The sequence below is a fragment of the Rhipicephalus microplus genome, chromosome X (genome assembly GCF_043290135.1).
Source record: "Rhipicephalus microplus isolate Deutch F79 chromosome X, USDA_Rmic, whole genome shotgun sequence".
NCBI classification, from domain to species: Eukaryota; Metazoa; Arthropoda; class Arachnida; order Ixodida; family Ixodidae; genus Rhipicephalus; species Rhipicephalus microplus.
In genome coordinates, this window is record NC_134710.1 from 37,205,695 (window position 1) to 37,219,264 (window position 13,570).

The 13,570-nt window shown below is 45.3% G+C and overlaps 2 protein-coding genes across 2 annotated transcripts in view; one reads left to right on the forward strand and one right to left on the reverse strand.

Annotated features, from left to right (window-relative positions):
* Positions 1–2,304, reverse strand: part of LOC119176613 (uncharacterized) — a 45,679-nt gene extending 43,375 nt beyond the window's left edge. Inside the window, exon 1 of the mRNA XM_037427973.2 lies at positions 2,181–2,304. The gene's annotated coding sequence lies outside the window, so the exon portion shown is untranslated. The remainder of the gene's footprint in view (positions 1–2,180) is intronic.
* LOC142775005 (uncharacterized) overlaps positions 1–13,570 on the forward strand; it is a 142,044-nt gene that overhangs the window by 97,330 nt on the left and 31,144 nt on the right. The gene's annotated exons all lie outside the window — the stretch shown is intronic.

Here is a 13,570-nt window from a genome sequence, read left to right on the forward strand (position 1 = left end):
GATGGGTCGTTTGCACACGGCGCGAACATTCCTGCAGGTATATACTCCAAAAAATGGGTGCTTTACTCCGCAAGAAAGAAAGTGCCCCTCCTTGCCGTGCCGACTGCAACCTGTTGCGCACATATCATCTTTTGGAGGAGTAAATAGTCCTTTTTCGCGGTGAGAGCGCTGTTACTCCGGAAAACTTTTCAGACGGTCTAGTGGAGCTGGTGCCGGACAAAGCCCACGTCGCGTTCGAGTCTCTCCTTTTGTGTGTGCGGCAGAATGTTATGCAGAAAGCCAAACCGCACCACTTAGCAAGGCCAGGCAGACATGAGCACGTATACACGAGTGCAGTGCACCGACAGCAGGCACACCAAATCAGGCCCTCAAAACTTCCATATACCACTCTCCTTTGATCGCACTGGTGCTGCAGGTTAAAAGCATTTGTCACTAAGAAGCACGGCCAGACTAACATGATCAACAAGCTCATGCACAGAAGAGCTGCATATAGATATCCAAAGGCCATCGCAGCAGGTGCCTTATGTTCTCTACGATTGAATCGTTTTGTTGCGTGCATGACGGTAAAAGTAATATAAATATGTCAAGATGACTCTGAAAGCAATGTATATATGCCTTAGGTGCATGATCCGCAACATATTCCTTCAATAAACATCGGCGCATATCCATTCAGGTGTGTTAATCTGGCCTTATGGTGCAGCGCTAACGACGGTTAGGTGCGGCACAAGCTGCGATAACCCTTGACCTATTGCTAATATGGCAAGCTATATGCACACCGTTTCAAACAAAGTCGCTTTCAGCTTCCGCGACGCACAAAACGGCTGTTTGCCTGAAAACGAACAACGGTGAATTTTTGAGCGCAAGTTTGCCGGCACGTATCGAGAAATTCTGACTTGCTATGATTCCCCAATCGCAATAAAGAGCGTCGAGTAAGCCAATTGAGCTAATTAGATAGTCTCAGCTGATTGATAGAATTAATATTTAGATTGTCTGCCTCGGTGGAACAGTGCATGGTTAAGGTGCTTTGCTGCTGACCCGGATAGAGGTCCGTCTTCTGTGCGATGTCATTGCACGTTAAAGAACACCAAATGGTTGAAATTACCGGAGGCTTCTATAGTGCGGTGTCTCTCATAATCATATCGCGGTTTTGGGACGTATACCCGGGATGTCATTATCATCCATATTTAGACTATCATGCAATATCCGCCACGAGTGTGATCGAGCTCACAATAATCCCGTCTATCGTCTAGTGGCTAAGGTACTCGGCTGCCGACCCGCCGGTCGCGGGATCAAATCCCGGCTGTGGCGGCTGCATTACCGATGGAGGCGGAAATGCTGTAGGCCCGTGTGCTCTGATTTGGGTGCACGCTAAAGAATCCCACGTGGTCGAAATTTCCGGAACCCTCCACTACGGCGTCTCTCATAATCATATGGTGGTTTTGGGACGTTAAACACCGCATATCAATCAATATAATCCCGTCTATCACAGTAAATGTTGAAATGTTTTGTAGTTCCGCATTATATCGTTAAAAAAATGAAGGTTTGAACAGCAGTGCTTGCAGGATTTTTTTATTACTTTGACTATTTAGATGCCCGGATTGTTATCGAGTAATACAGTGCCTTTATTGCGTGAAGCACTGCTCGATGCCCCCAAGGTGAACATATCAGTGGCTTCAACTTTATTAGTAATAAGAAACGTACCACTGAAATTCCGAAAAGGTCTCTAAAAGAAGTACAAAAGCAAGAAGAAATGGAAACCTTGCTCAAAAACTGCTGCTTCGAATGTTCCTTTCTTCTCCTATATCAGATGACACGTGGGCGCATATCTAGACGAACCCTTTCTTCCCCGTTCATTTAGGGACAAAAAGGCGACATGGCGTTGGGGCACAGCAGAAAGCTGTCGCCACCTGCAGTGCGCTTATCAGTGTGGGAGAAATAAGAGAGTGAGAGAAGAGAAGGCCCGTCAGTGCGATGACGTACAGCATCCGAAGAATTTTCTGGTAGTCGCATAGACGTTTTTGGAAACACTTGTCCTCGGCGCTCAGCGTCATGGGGGGAAAAAAAAGAGAAGGATCGGAGTCACTACGTCCTGACAGATTGACGTCACTAGTGGTTACGCGGTGCATGACACAGCACCGAGCGGCTGCCCACTTGCACTGGTAGAGCAGAGGGCGACTTACCAGTCTTGTGAAGCGAGTGTAGTCACAATGGTTTTGAAGCGCTGGGAGCCGGTCACTGCCATTCTCATCCAGAGATGATGCTGGACGAAGAAGAATCGGTCACCGACTTCGCCTCACCTCTGCGTCCCATGGTCAAGATGAAAAAAATAGTGAAGACTTGTTCAGCGACAAACACACACACTAGCAAGAATAATCATCGCTTGTGGACGTTAGAGTGACTGAGCACTAATTTTTTGTAGTTTATTTGTCTATCACGTTTTTCGGTAAAGGCTATCTTTTTGGCATACCTTCCAGTTAAAGAATGCACTTGTATTCCTGAAATATGACTTTTTTTAAATGCTGCATTGGTTTTATTCGCTCACTACTGGTCGTCTTCTTGTATGAATCTGCCACCGTGTTTTTTTTTTCATCATTATTACTATTATCAAGTGAGCAAGACGAATGCATATTGCTGATCATGGGACACTCTGCTGCTTGGTCTCCAAGTGCAAAGCTAAAATTTTCGTTTACTTTTTCCATACCTAGGAGGCGGCTAGGTCTAGTTGACAGTCCATCATATAATATAAAAGAAACATTGGGAAAAATGAGGACGTTCTGTCGTAAAAAACGTAGAACTATAGGCTATTAATTAGCGTTTTTTCCTATAGTAAGATATATTTAATCGAAATAGACAAATAATTCATTCATCATCACCAGCCTGACTACGCCCACTGCAGGGCAAAGGCCTCTTCCATGATCTGCCAACAACCCAGCCTTCTGCTTTCCATTGCCACGTTATACCTGCAAACTTTTCAATCTCATCCGCCCACCTAACTCTCTGTCTCCCCTTCGTGCGTTTGCCTTCTCTGGGAATCCAGTCAGTTATCCTTAACGACCACCGATTATCCTGCCTACGTGCTACGTGTCCGGCCCATGTCCATTTGTTTTTCTTAATTTCAACTATGATATCCTTAACCCCGGTTTGTTCCCTGACCCACTCTGCTCTGTTCTTGTCTCTTAAGGTTACACCTATAATGTTCCTTTCCATAATTAACTGATTAAGCCTACCTAAAAAGGGGGGGGGGAGGTAAATGAAAACGTTTTCTTTTTTTTATTTGTCAAGCCTGCTGGCCAACTTGTCACCGCCCCGTTGTATAGAGGACGCTCATAGCATCCGTCCAGCCATATGCATCGCCACCCTGAGCCGTGCTGCTGCTACTAGCCAGACGCTCGATAATATGTGAATACACCGTTGCAGCGGGGACACGTGTTTGACACGAAATTATATCTTCTTAGCAGAGGTCCCAAACGGGGGCTGTTCATCGTTTACCACCGATATTTTGTTCTCTTGCACCAGTATGCGTAGCACGGAGCCATTTGATTAAAAAGAATTGTAATTTTTTTTTTGCTTAAAAAATGAAATTTTGTGGGCCGCGTGGGCTGGGAACGAAGACACCGCTTCATTCCCACGAGAAAATCACAGGGGCAGGAGGCAACTACACCTCTTTTGACGACGAAGACGCGAGGAACTCAGCCGTTATTCTCACCTCTTATCAGAGCGGCTGAGCATGTAGCGGAAACAGCACGCAAATACGGCACGCTATGACGGTACCACTAATCTTTTTCCCTTCGTTGACGTTTCGACAAAAAAGGCATCCAACAACACTAGTTTTTTTTTTAATTACTGTGGGGCTTTCATGCATGCCTTGTTGTTGGTGGTGAACCTGCGCATCGTTAACGAGGAACTTGTCGTTGGGGCGACTAACTCTCACTGAATGGGAGCTGCAGAAGATCAACAATTAAGCGGCAAAGAAGGAACGCTACCGTATACAGCCTTACCTTTTGCGTACCGTGTTTAGACGGTCAGCCGTGTCTCCGATAAGGTAGATAGAAACAAGTGCCTTCTCTTTCCTCTCCACTAATAAACAGCCACCTAATCGAATTTTAATAAGTTGCTAAAGCATCATTAAAAAGGGCCCAGGAAATGAACTTTAGGTTTACGTGTTGGGATGAAGTGTGCATGATTTGACACATTTAGAAAGCCCTACTTCCCCGGGTTGATACACGATCCGACGTGCGGCGTTGGATGGTCCGGCATACGGCGCACGACGATGCGGCACAAACGGGGCGAACGAGCAGTCAGCGGCACCTCAGAATGCACACACTGGGTCGGCCACTGTGGATCAGTGGCTGAGGTGCTCGGCCGCTGATCTTAAGGTCGCGGGTTCCATCGAGGTCACGGCGGCCGCATTTCGAAGGTAGGAGCATAGGCAAAGTGGCAAAAGTGCCTGTACTGTGCGATGCCCGTGCACACCAGATGCATGGTCCTAATTTCTGGAGCCCCCTGGCGTCTCCCATAATCATACCGCTGTTTTCAGACGTAAAGCAGCAGCATGCACACTCGGAAGACTTCTTAGCCTCGTGATGAAGCACAAAACAAACAACTTTGCACAGAAACGCTTCGATCTGTACGATAATAAACGAATAAAACTGCGCCTTCGTGAACGACAAGCACGTCGCAAAGCAGCGATTGCAGTGCCCCGTCACTCACGACTCCGATTGCGATATAGGCCTAGCGCCGACACCGTTCTCACGTCAGCCCGTCATTGAGCGCTTGTTTTTGAAAACAATGTCAAGCTTTGCACTCGTATGTAACGCATTAGCATACGCCATTAACTTTCTCGACGTCGCCGATGTGCAGAGCAAAGGTGCAAGAAGCGAAGCGAGCCGGCTTACCGAGGCGCCGCTTATACCTGCGAAATGACCTTGCATCGCTGCTCACGATCTCGCTAGTGGTTTCGAGACGGGGTTCTCTTGCAGACATGGCACACTTCAAAGATCACCTAATTCAATCCAGAATTATTTCACGTCCCAAGCGAAATATATACACTCGATGTGTATCACGCCGCCGCAAGCGGCGATGTCGTCAAATCCAGGCTGGATGTACTACATCGATGCTGTACATACATATACCACCGACTCGCCTTAGCCACTCAGCCACATTCATCGGAGCGGCGACAGGGAGATAACACCATCAGCGGCGTGACGACATACGTCGCCCGAGCTGTCATGGCTGCGGCCGGGCGATGGCTCAACGCGGCGACGAAAAAAAATCTGCCCAGTTTGATGCACGCCGGAGATGCGATTCGGCGGTGCGATAAAACGTCACGAAATGTTACCGTTCCGACGGCCGCATTGCCGTGCAGCATGACTCATCGCATTCAAAATCAAACCGTCTGTCTCGCGCTTAACGTCGGGCATAAGCGATGCGGCGGTCCGATGCGATGAAAGCTCTCCGGCTACCGCACCACCGCGTCTGACGTCGCATCACATGGAAAATAGTACTGTCTGTCTCGGCTTTTAGTCTAACCCAGCGTGACACACGCCGCGGTCGTCTAGTGGCTGAGGCACTTGGCTGCTAACCCGCAGGTCACGGGATGGAATCCCGCGGCTGCCGCATTTTCTATGGAGGCGAGAATTCTCGAGTCCCTTGAGCTAAGATTTAGGTGTACGTACGTTGAATTTCCGGAGCCCTCCATTAGGACGTCTCTCATAATCACATGGTGGTTTTGGGATGTTAAACCCTAATAATTATTAATTTTTATTGCATACGATGAATGTAGAAGCATACTTCTACGTTCATCCTATACGAGCGACGCGTCGCTTTGTATAGTGCCAGAACACACAACCTGCAGTAGTTGCGGTCCCGGAGGCATATATTTCTGAGGGGGTCACGCATGCGGATAACACTGTAAAAGGGATTATGGCTGCACGCAGGAGACCTTAGTTAAAAAGGTGCACAAAAAAGGGAGACAGTAAAGCACGTTGGTGTGTTATGCGAGCGTAATGTTAGAGGTACCCCCGGTTGCCGATGCCGGCCACGCTGAGGTAGAAAATATGAGCTCCACCGCTTTTTGTTGCCTCCGCAACTGGACTCTCCAGGAAAACAATGGTACTTGGCGCAAAAATACTCGCCAGTGCTCTGCAGCACTGCGAAATTTATGGGCTCTTGCCATTTATCAACGTCACCCGGTCATCGTATGCCAACTTTTTTTTTTTACTAATGAACTTTCATTATAGTTAGCCGCTATTAACCTTATGATTTTGAACTGGTAGATAATATCAATTTGTGCCCTGTCTTAGTTATTGTATTCATTATGAATTTGAACAGTGTGGTAATGACTGATCGATTTCACGTTTATATGTGGCTGTGGATTTTTTTTTTTTTGCTGCGAAATCTGTCATGAGATCACAACCACCGATTTCGGCGAGTTAGTTGTCCGCCACCAGTGTCCGTATAATCACTAATGTGTGAAATAAGACAACATGAAATTAGAAAAAAAAATGTAGGCTTCGATGATCTTTCAACCCCGTTTCCATGCGTAGCGGTCGAGTATTCTATATACCACAGAGCAACGCTTTTTTTTTTCTTTATTTCAGAGCCATGATGTGCGTGAAAATGCTTCACAAAAATACATTATACATGCTTCTCGTTGGGCAAGGAATTTGTTAACATAAGCAATATAGCGCCAATGAAAAATAAAATAACCTCCAGCTGCTACACAATGCGAATTCCACAACTAATGTCTTGTTGAATGTTTCCAGCCCATTACAAAGCATCCAGCTTTGTACAAAATTTGCTGGGGGGAACTCAGGCGCTGCGATTGCTCGGCTACCATGGGAAATTGGGTAGTACAGGGGTTTGCCTAAACTTTGTGCTTGCAGCTTCGAACGCACTCGTGTCTTAGTTTATTCCCGCTTTCTTGCTGCTTTCTTGCCGCTTTATCTGAAGCGCCATGCATAGAAATTCTAATAGCATGTAGGGGGAGAAAGCTGAAAATTCGACGCACTGTGCAAATCGATCTTGATGACGTAGTCCGCGAGCCTATACAGCCTTTGAACCAAGCATTCCGCGGTGGATTAACGTGTGTCTAAACTGAAAAATAAATTTGCAGTCTCAGCACAGAACGTTTGACCTTCTGATAGACACTATAGTGCCAAAATTTATTTTGTCGCTATTCTCTTACCGATCCTTCGTCCCCCCCCCCCCCCTTCCTGTACAGCGCAGCAAACCAGTTCTTCTAGGTCAACCTGCCTGTCTCTTCCTTTCATTCATTTTTTTTCTCTCTCTTCCCTCTAGCGTATGATTACGTAACTTTGTTACAAAGGGTTATGCCATATTTCTTCATCTTTATCAGCACAAAGCGCACAAAATATGTCGCGGGTGCCACGATTTTCCACAAAAAGACAAAAACTTGGTTGACTGATTGATATGTGGCGTTTACCGACTTAAAGCCACCATATATGATTAGGAGAGACGCCGTAGTGAAGGGCTCCAGAAATTGTTCGCTTCCTCTATTTTGTATCTACATTCTTCATGTACAAGTAGCTGAATACATTCCTAGCCCAACGCTCCTCCCCCATTTCTCTCAATCGCTTCTCAAATTTTATATTGCTGCTAGCTTCCCTGCCCTCAAATGATGTCCATCCCATATCACCTTGTACTCCCTGATTTGGTGTGTTCCCGTGAACTCCTAAAGCAAGCATACCTATTCCACGTTGCTTGATTTCTAATCTTGCTTGAGCTTCTGATCTCATGCACAAGACCGCATTGCCGAACGTCAGACTATAACCATGACCGCTCTTCGTATTCCTCTCACAACAGCATACTTATTGTAATTCTACAGTGCCCTATTTTTCCTCACTGCTGCATTCCTGTTACCTTTAGTCGCCACGTATATTTCGTGTTTCCTTGTCCATACGTCCAGATATCTGTATTTATCTGTTATCTCTAGCGTGACCTCCTGTATCCTATGCTCGCTACCTTCATTATCATTAAAAACCATGACTGCTGATTTTTCCTTACTGAATCTGAAATCTAACCTATCTCCTTCATTACCGCAGATGTCCACCAATCTTTGCAAATCTTCCTTGTTGTCCGCCATTAGCACTACATCGTCTGCGTACATCAATGCTGGTAGTGCCTGTTTAATGAGTTTTCCTTGTTTGACGAAAGAGAGGTTGAAGCCAAGTTCACTGCCCTCTAATTTGGCCTCTAATCCTTGTAGGTACATCATGAATAACAAGGTTGACAGACGACATTCCTGCCTAAGTCCCCGTTTTACCTCTGCGGGTTGGGATACTTGATTTTCCCAATTTATAACTAACTATAGATATCATTTAAAATACTAGTGACTCCATCTTCCACACCTAGTGTGTCCAGTATTCCCCACAAGTCCTCTTGAACCACGCTAATGTACGCTCTCTTAATATAGCAAAATGCTAGCCACATAGCCTGTGTTCCTTTTCTGCTATTTCGAAGCACTGCGTCAGTGAGAAGAGATTGTCTTGCAACCTCTTGTGTTTCTGAAACCCATTCTGTAGTTCACCCAGCACTCCCTCATCCTCTATCGATGCCTGCAGTCTTTCCTTTATAACCTACATCGCCAGCCTGTAGACCACTGATGTTATACTGTTATAGCATGGTAGTTGTTTATGTCAGCTTTGCCACCCTTTCCTTTATAGAGCATGCTCATCCTGTTAAGTTTCCATCCATCGGGGACTTCGCCATCGATTATTATTTTGCTCACTGCCTCTCTCAAAGTCTGCTTAGACTTCGGACCCAATGTCTTTATCACCTTAATTGAAATGACATCAGGGCCTGTTGATGTACTCCTAGGAACCCTCTTCTCAGCCCTTTACCACTCTCGTTGTGAAAATAGAGCCATTGCGCCACTTGATCCGTCCTTGTCTATTATGGTGCATAAGGCACTTCTTTGTTGAAATTTTTCTGTCACCCTTGTTCTTATATATTAATAGCTTCGTCCCCTTCTAGCATAGCACCTTGAGCTGTAGGGATAAACCTCTGTTCTAGGCTTGTCTCATTTCTTAGGAAGTTTAAATGGTTCAAAAGTTTCGCAGCTGCCTTTCTATCCTTTTTATGTACTTCTGCGAGCCACTGAGCCCCCTTTCTTCAAATCTTTTCATTGATCAGAAAGGATGCTTCCGTTCTACAGCTTAGAAAGATTTCCCATTGCTTTCAACATCATCTGTCGGTTCACCCCGCTGCTTAGCATGTCTGTGTTCCCTAGAGGCTTCCTGACGTTTTGCTATGATTCTCTTAACTTCCTCATCCCACCAACTCTTGGGTTTGTGTCTTCTATTCCGTGGTGACTTGTCACGTGCCTTAGCAAGCTCTAACTCAAACAGTCTAATTGGGTTCGTGTATGCCCACACTGTTTTATTATCCTCAGTGATTACTATCTCAAATTGTTTAGTAGCTATTTCTATTTGCCTTTCTGCATAAAAATTTTCCTGTAGTTCCTCATCTTGTCTCCTTCCCACTTTCACTGCTCTTCCAAAACTTAGCTTGATACGTTTGTGATCACTACCCAGGCTTCTGGAGCCACATTCATCTATGTGCATTCCCCTGAGCCTATCATACATCCCATGTGACGTCGGTGCGTAATCAATAGCGTCGACTGCAGCCTTCCTACCTCCCATGTTATTTGCCCTTCACACTTCTCAGTACTGTTGCAAATAATCAAATCATGCCTTTCACACATATCCATGATCATTTTGCCTGTTGGGTCGGTATACCCGTCTATATCTTCTATGTGTGCATTCATATCTCCTAGTATAATTATTTCGCATTCTCCTCCTAATTCCTCAATGTCCTTTGATATACACTCTACCATTGCCCGGTTTTCCTCTCTGGCCTTTGCTCCTGTCCACCAGTACACCAAACCAAGCAGTGTCGTTTGCCCTACCACTTCCCTTTTAGCCATAACTGTTCCTTGCGCTCCTGTTTGACCCTTTTGCAGTCTATACTTTTTTGAATGAATGCCCTAATACCACCCCCCTTTCTGTTGCCTGCTGTTCTATTACAGTACTCCCACGGGTAGTCCGGATTGTTAGGAGGTTGTTCCATGTCCCCAAGATGTGTTTCTACAAAACCGTATATCATCGGCCTCTTCTCCCTTAGCTGTTCTTCTATCTCTTCCCAGTTCAGCCTGTTCCTACCAGCCTGCATGTTAATATACCCAATGTCTGAATTGGCTCAGCCCTCGTGGCTACGTCTATTTTTGCCCTGGACTCTACCTATCGTCAATACTGGTGCCACTTTAGAATTGTATCTCTCCATACCACCTGTCAAAGAGTCTCCCTGATTGATTTCCTCGTTACCAGCTATCCTACACACCGAAGGGCCCGCGTGCCCCCCCAAAAAGCTACTGCGCGTCCTGCAAGTCACCAACCCACCTCATGACCTAGCCGCCCATCGATGTGAATTCTGTCGCGTTAAAACCACCCCACCAATGCGCCTCTCTGTTTATGTCCACCACCTCAAAGCCTTTCTCTCGACTGATCCGCCATATCTCTTGGTTTGCGTTGACAACCGCTCTTTGCAGGTTGCCGTCACGCACCGGTACCTCCAGTATCGTGCATATCACTACCTGTACCTGAAAAGAAGTGGCGCCCATGTCATCGACCCCTTTCGCCAGTGTGGTCACTAGTCCTGCCGTATCTTCATTTAAGACAACGTTTAAAGCGCCTGAAATTATCACAAGGTTTCGTCTATCAGCTGGTGTTTTGCGCTCGCTTCCCGCTCGCGTCCTGGTAACGTCCCTACTGCAACCTTTTTGTCACCTCTTACCCTCTCTTTATTGCTTCTGCGCATCGATTTAAATTCGAGTCCCCAGCAATCATCACATGCTGAGACTTTTCAGCTGGAGCGTCCTGCACCTGGGGGTTACCTGCACCTGTGACGCCGGCTGCTTTTCCCCCTAACATCCCCACCACTACTTCGCTGAAGCTGGGTCTTGCGACTATTAAACCAGCTCAAGCTGTTTTTTTTTCAAACTTGCTTGCTCTTTCTTCTCTTCCGTTCTGGTTGCCGGTGCCATACTGTTCTCTACGTAAGCCTCTCCTTTGTTCACCTTCGCTAGTGCTTCTTCGGCGGACTTCATCCTTTTTTCCATAGCCCTCGTTTTTTCTTGATCTGTCGCCAACGCAGTCTCCAGCTCGGTGATTCTCATCAGCAGTTCACTTTGGGCAACCATCATCTTATCCATTTTTTCCTCGTCCTCACATTGCCTACACTTGGCGTCAGCCTACTCTCCATTTGTTTCTGCACTTGGGTTCATTTTCAAACCCACCCCGTATCCTGAACACTTTACAGTCTTTTTACCCATGTCTTTCTGGCACCAATCGTCCTTATAAATTGTCTCACTCGATAATTACAAAACACAATCCCTGCCCTACGAAAAAGAGAAAGAGAAAGCCTAAGCTCTACTACCAAAAATTTGCGTGTTGAATGTACGTGCACCCCCCCCCCCCCACGGGGTGGAAAAAGAAGAAACACAAGGAAACAAGCACACACGCACGCACAAACTAGTAAATACCTGGTGACCAACCCCCGAAAAAGCCGTACAATGTAATAAGTGCTACAAAGATTTGAACTGCTGCCTTATGATTTATAAAGGCAACCACTTATCTGCGCAGTCGATCTGGAGCGCTCAAACTTTTTTCTTCGTCGGGCGCCGTCTACCGAATTGCCATCCTTCGTGTGCCCCAAACATAACTCAGATCATCATTTCCCTCACTGGCAGTTCATCCTAACATTGCGTGCACCAAGCGTTAATCAGTTCCGCAATCTGTGTGAATACCTACTTAGTGTTTTCTGTTAAATAAAGCTGATTAGTAGCACTTTATAAAAGCAAAGAGTAACCATGGGCGTAGCCAAGAGGGGGGGGGGGGTGAAAGCCCTTTGAAATTTTCAATTTTGTATACACATATACAAACTCATGCACGAACTTATATAAAGTATAGTTGAAACCCCCCTCTCCTCCAAAAAAGATTTGTGACTACGTCCTTGAGCATATTATTAAATTTTTAGTGGAATGTCACGTAGAAAGGCGGATACAATTGTCTGGTTGGTTGGCACAATAACGTAGCCTTGCCCTGCGTTATGCACTACCCGAAGGTAAACTTCACCGCTTTGTCGATGACGCAACTTATACATGTATATACAGAATGTGTGTGTGTGGGGGGGGGGGGGGGGTCAAATATTTTTAGGCCACGCTGCCATAGGAATACATGGGATAGTGGCCTGGGAACTTTTCAGCAGCCCTGCTCTACAGCTGGACGTAACACTACTATTCTTATTAATTTCTGTGGTAGTAAGCAGGCAAATTACGCGGGCGAATTGCGCGGACAAGCTTATCCCAACACAGAGAAGTGTAGCACGTAGGAAACATGCGCAAACACAATGTGAAATTGATTTTATTACTGTTTGCAACAGATCGTGGTAAATTATTTTGTCATGAAACTAAAAAAACTACGAAGTTTAGGCCAGATTCTATTCCACTGATTATGTAGATGGAGTTCCACACGCTCGAACAAAGATAGAAGCATAAAATGAGCAGTGAGACATGGCCATGTTTGAATTTACTGCACTATTTTTTCATTAGATTTTACATCTACAGTAATAAAGTTATTTATTTTATTTAGAACATTACCCACAGCGCCATCATAGGCATTATTGAGGGGGGCACAGTGCCTCAAAGAATGAATCCACAGTCTTGCGGTCAACTAAATCAGCTGGTAACATACTCCGTCCGACTATGGCTTGCGGAAAAAAGGAATGCTTAAAATGATCAGTTCTGGGGTTGTATGACCGTACTTTAAATTTGTAGTCATGACGAGAAGAATGATAATGCGCTGGTTTTAAATAATATGAAGGAATATTGCCTGTTTTCTTGTTATAGATTGAATCAAAATTGTTTCAATCTTAGATTACGTCTTCGAGCTTGTAAGGATTGCCAATTAAGTTCTCTTTTCGTACATTGGGAGCTTTCACTTCGGTCGTATTGTCCCAGAACAAATCGTGCTGCCATCGAATGAATGCGCTCTAGTGCTTAAATGTGTACTTTGTAAAACGGATCCCACACAGGACAGGCGTATTTCAGTATTGGTCTGACATACGCGTAATATGTGGCCTCTTAAACCTCCTTGGTTACATGTTCAAGATTTCTTTCTAAAAAGCCTAGGGCTTTTGCAGCTCTGCTGAGAACAATGGCAATGCGTTCAGACCATCCCCCATACTCAGAAAATGTGACACCTAAGTACTTGTATTTGTGTTCTTTCCTAATAACTTAATTGTTTAAGATGTACTGATTTGTAGACCTATTGACTCTTTTCGTGAAAGTGACGTGAACGCATTATTAGTATTTAGTACCATATCATTATTTTTACACCATACTTCCACGTGATTAAGGTCATCCTGATTGGGGGTTGAATCTGTTTGGTTGGTCAGTTCAGTATACAACACACAGTCACCGGCAAACATTCAAATACGACACCTAATTGTTTCCAAAATATCATTAATACACACAAGAAATAGAAGTGGGTAG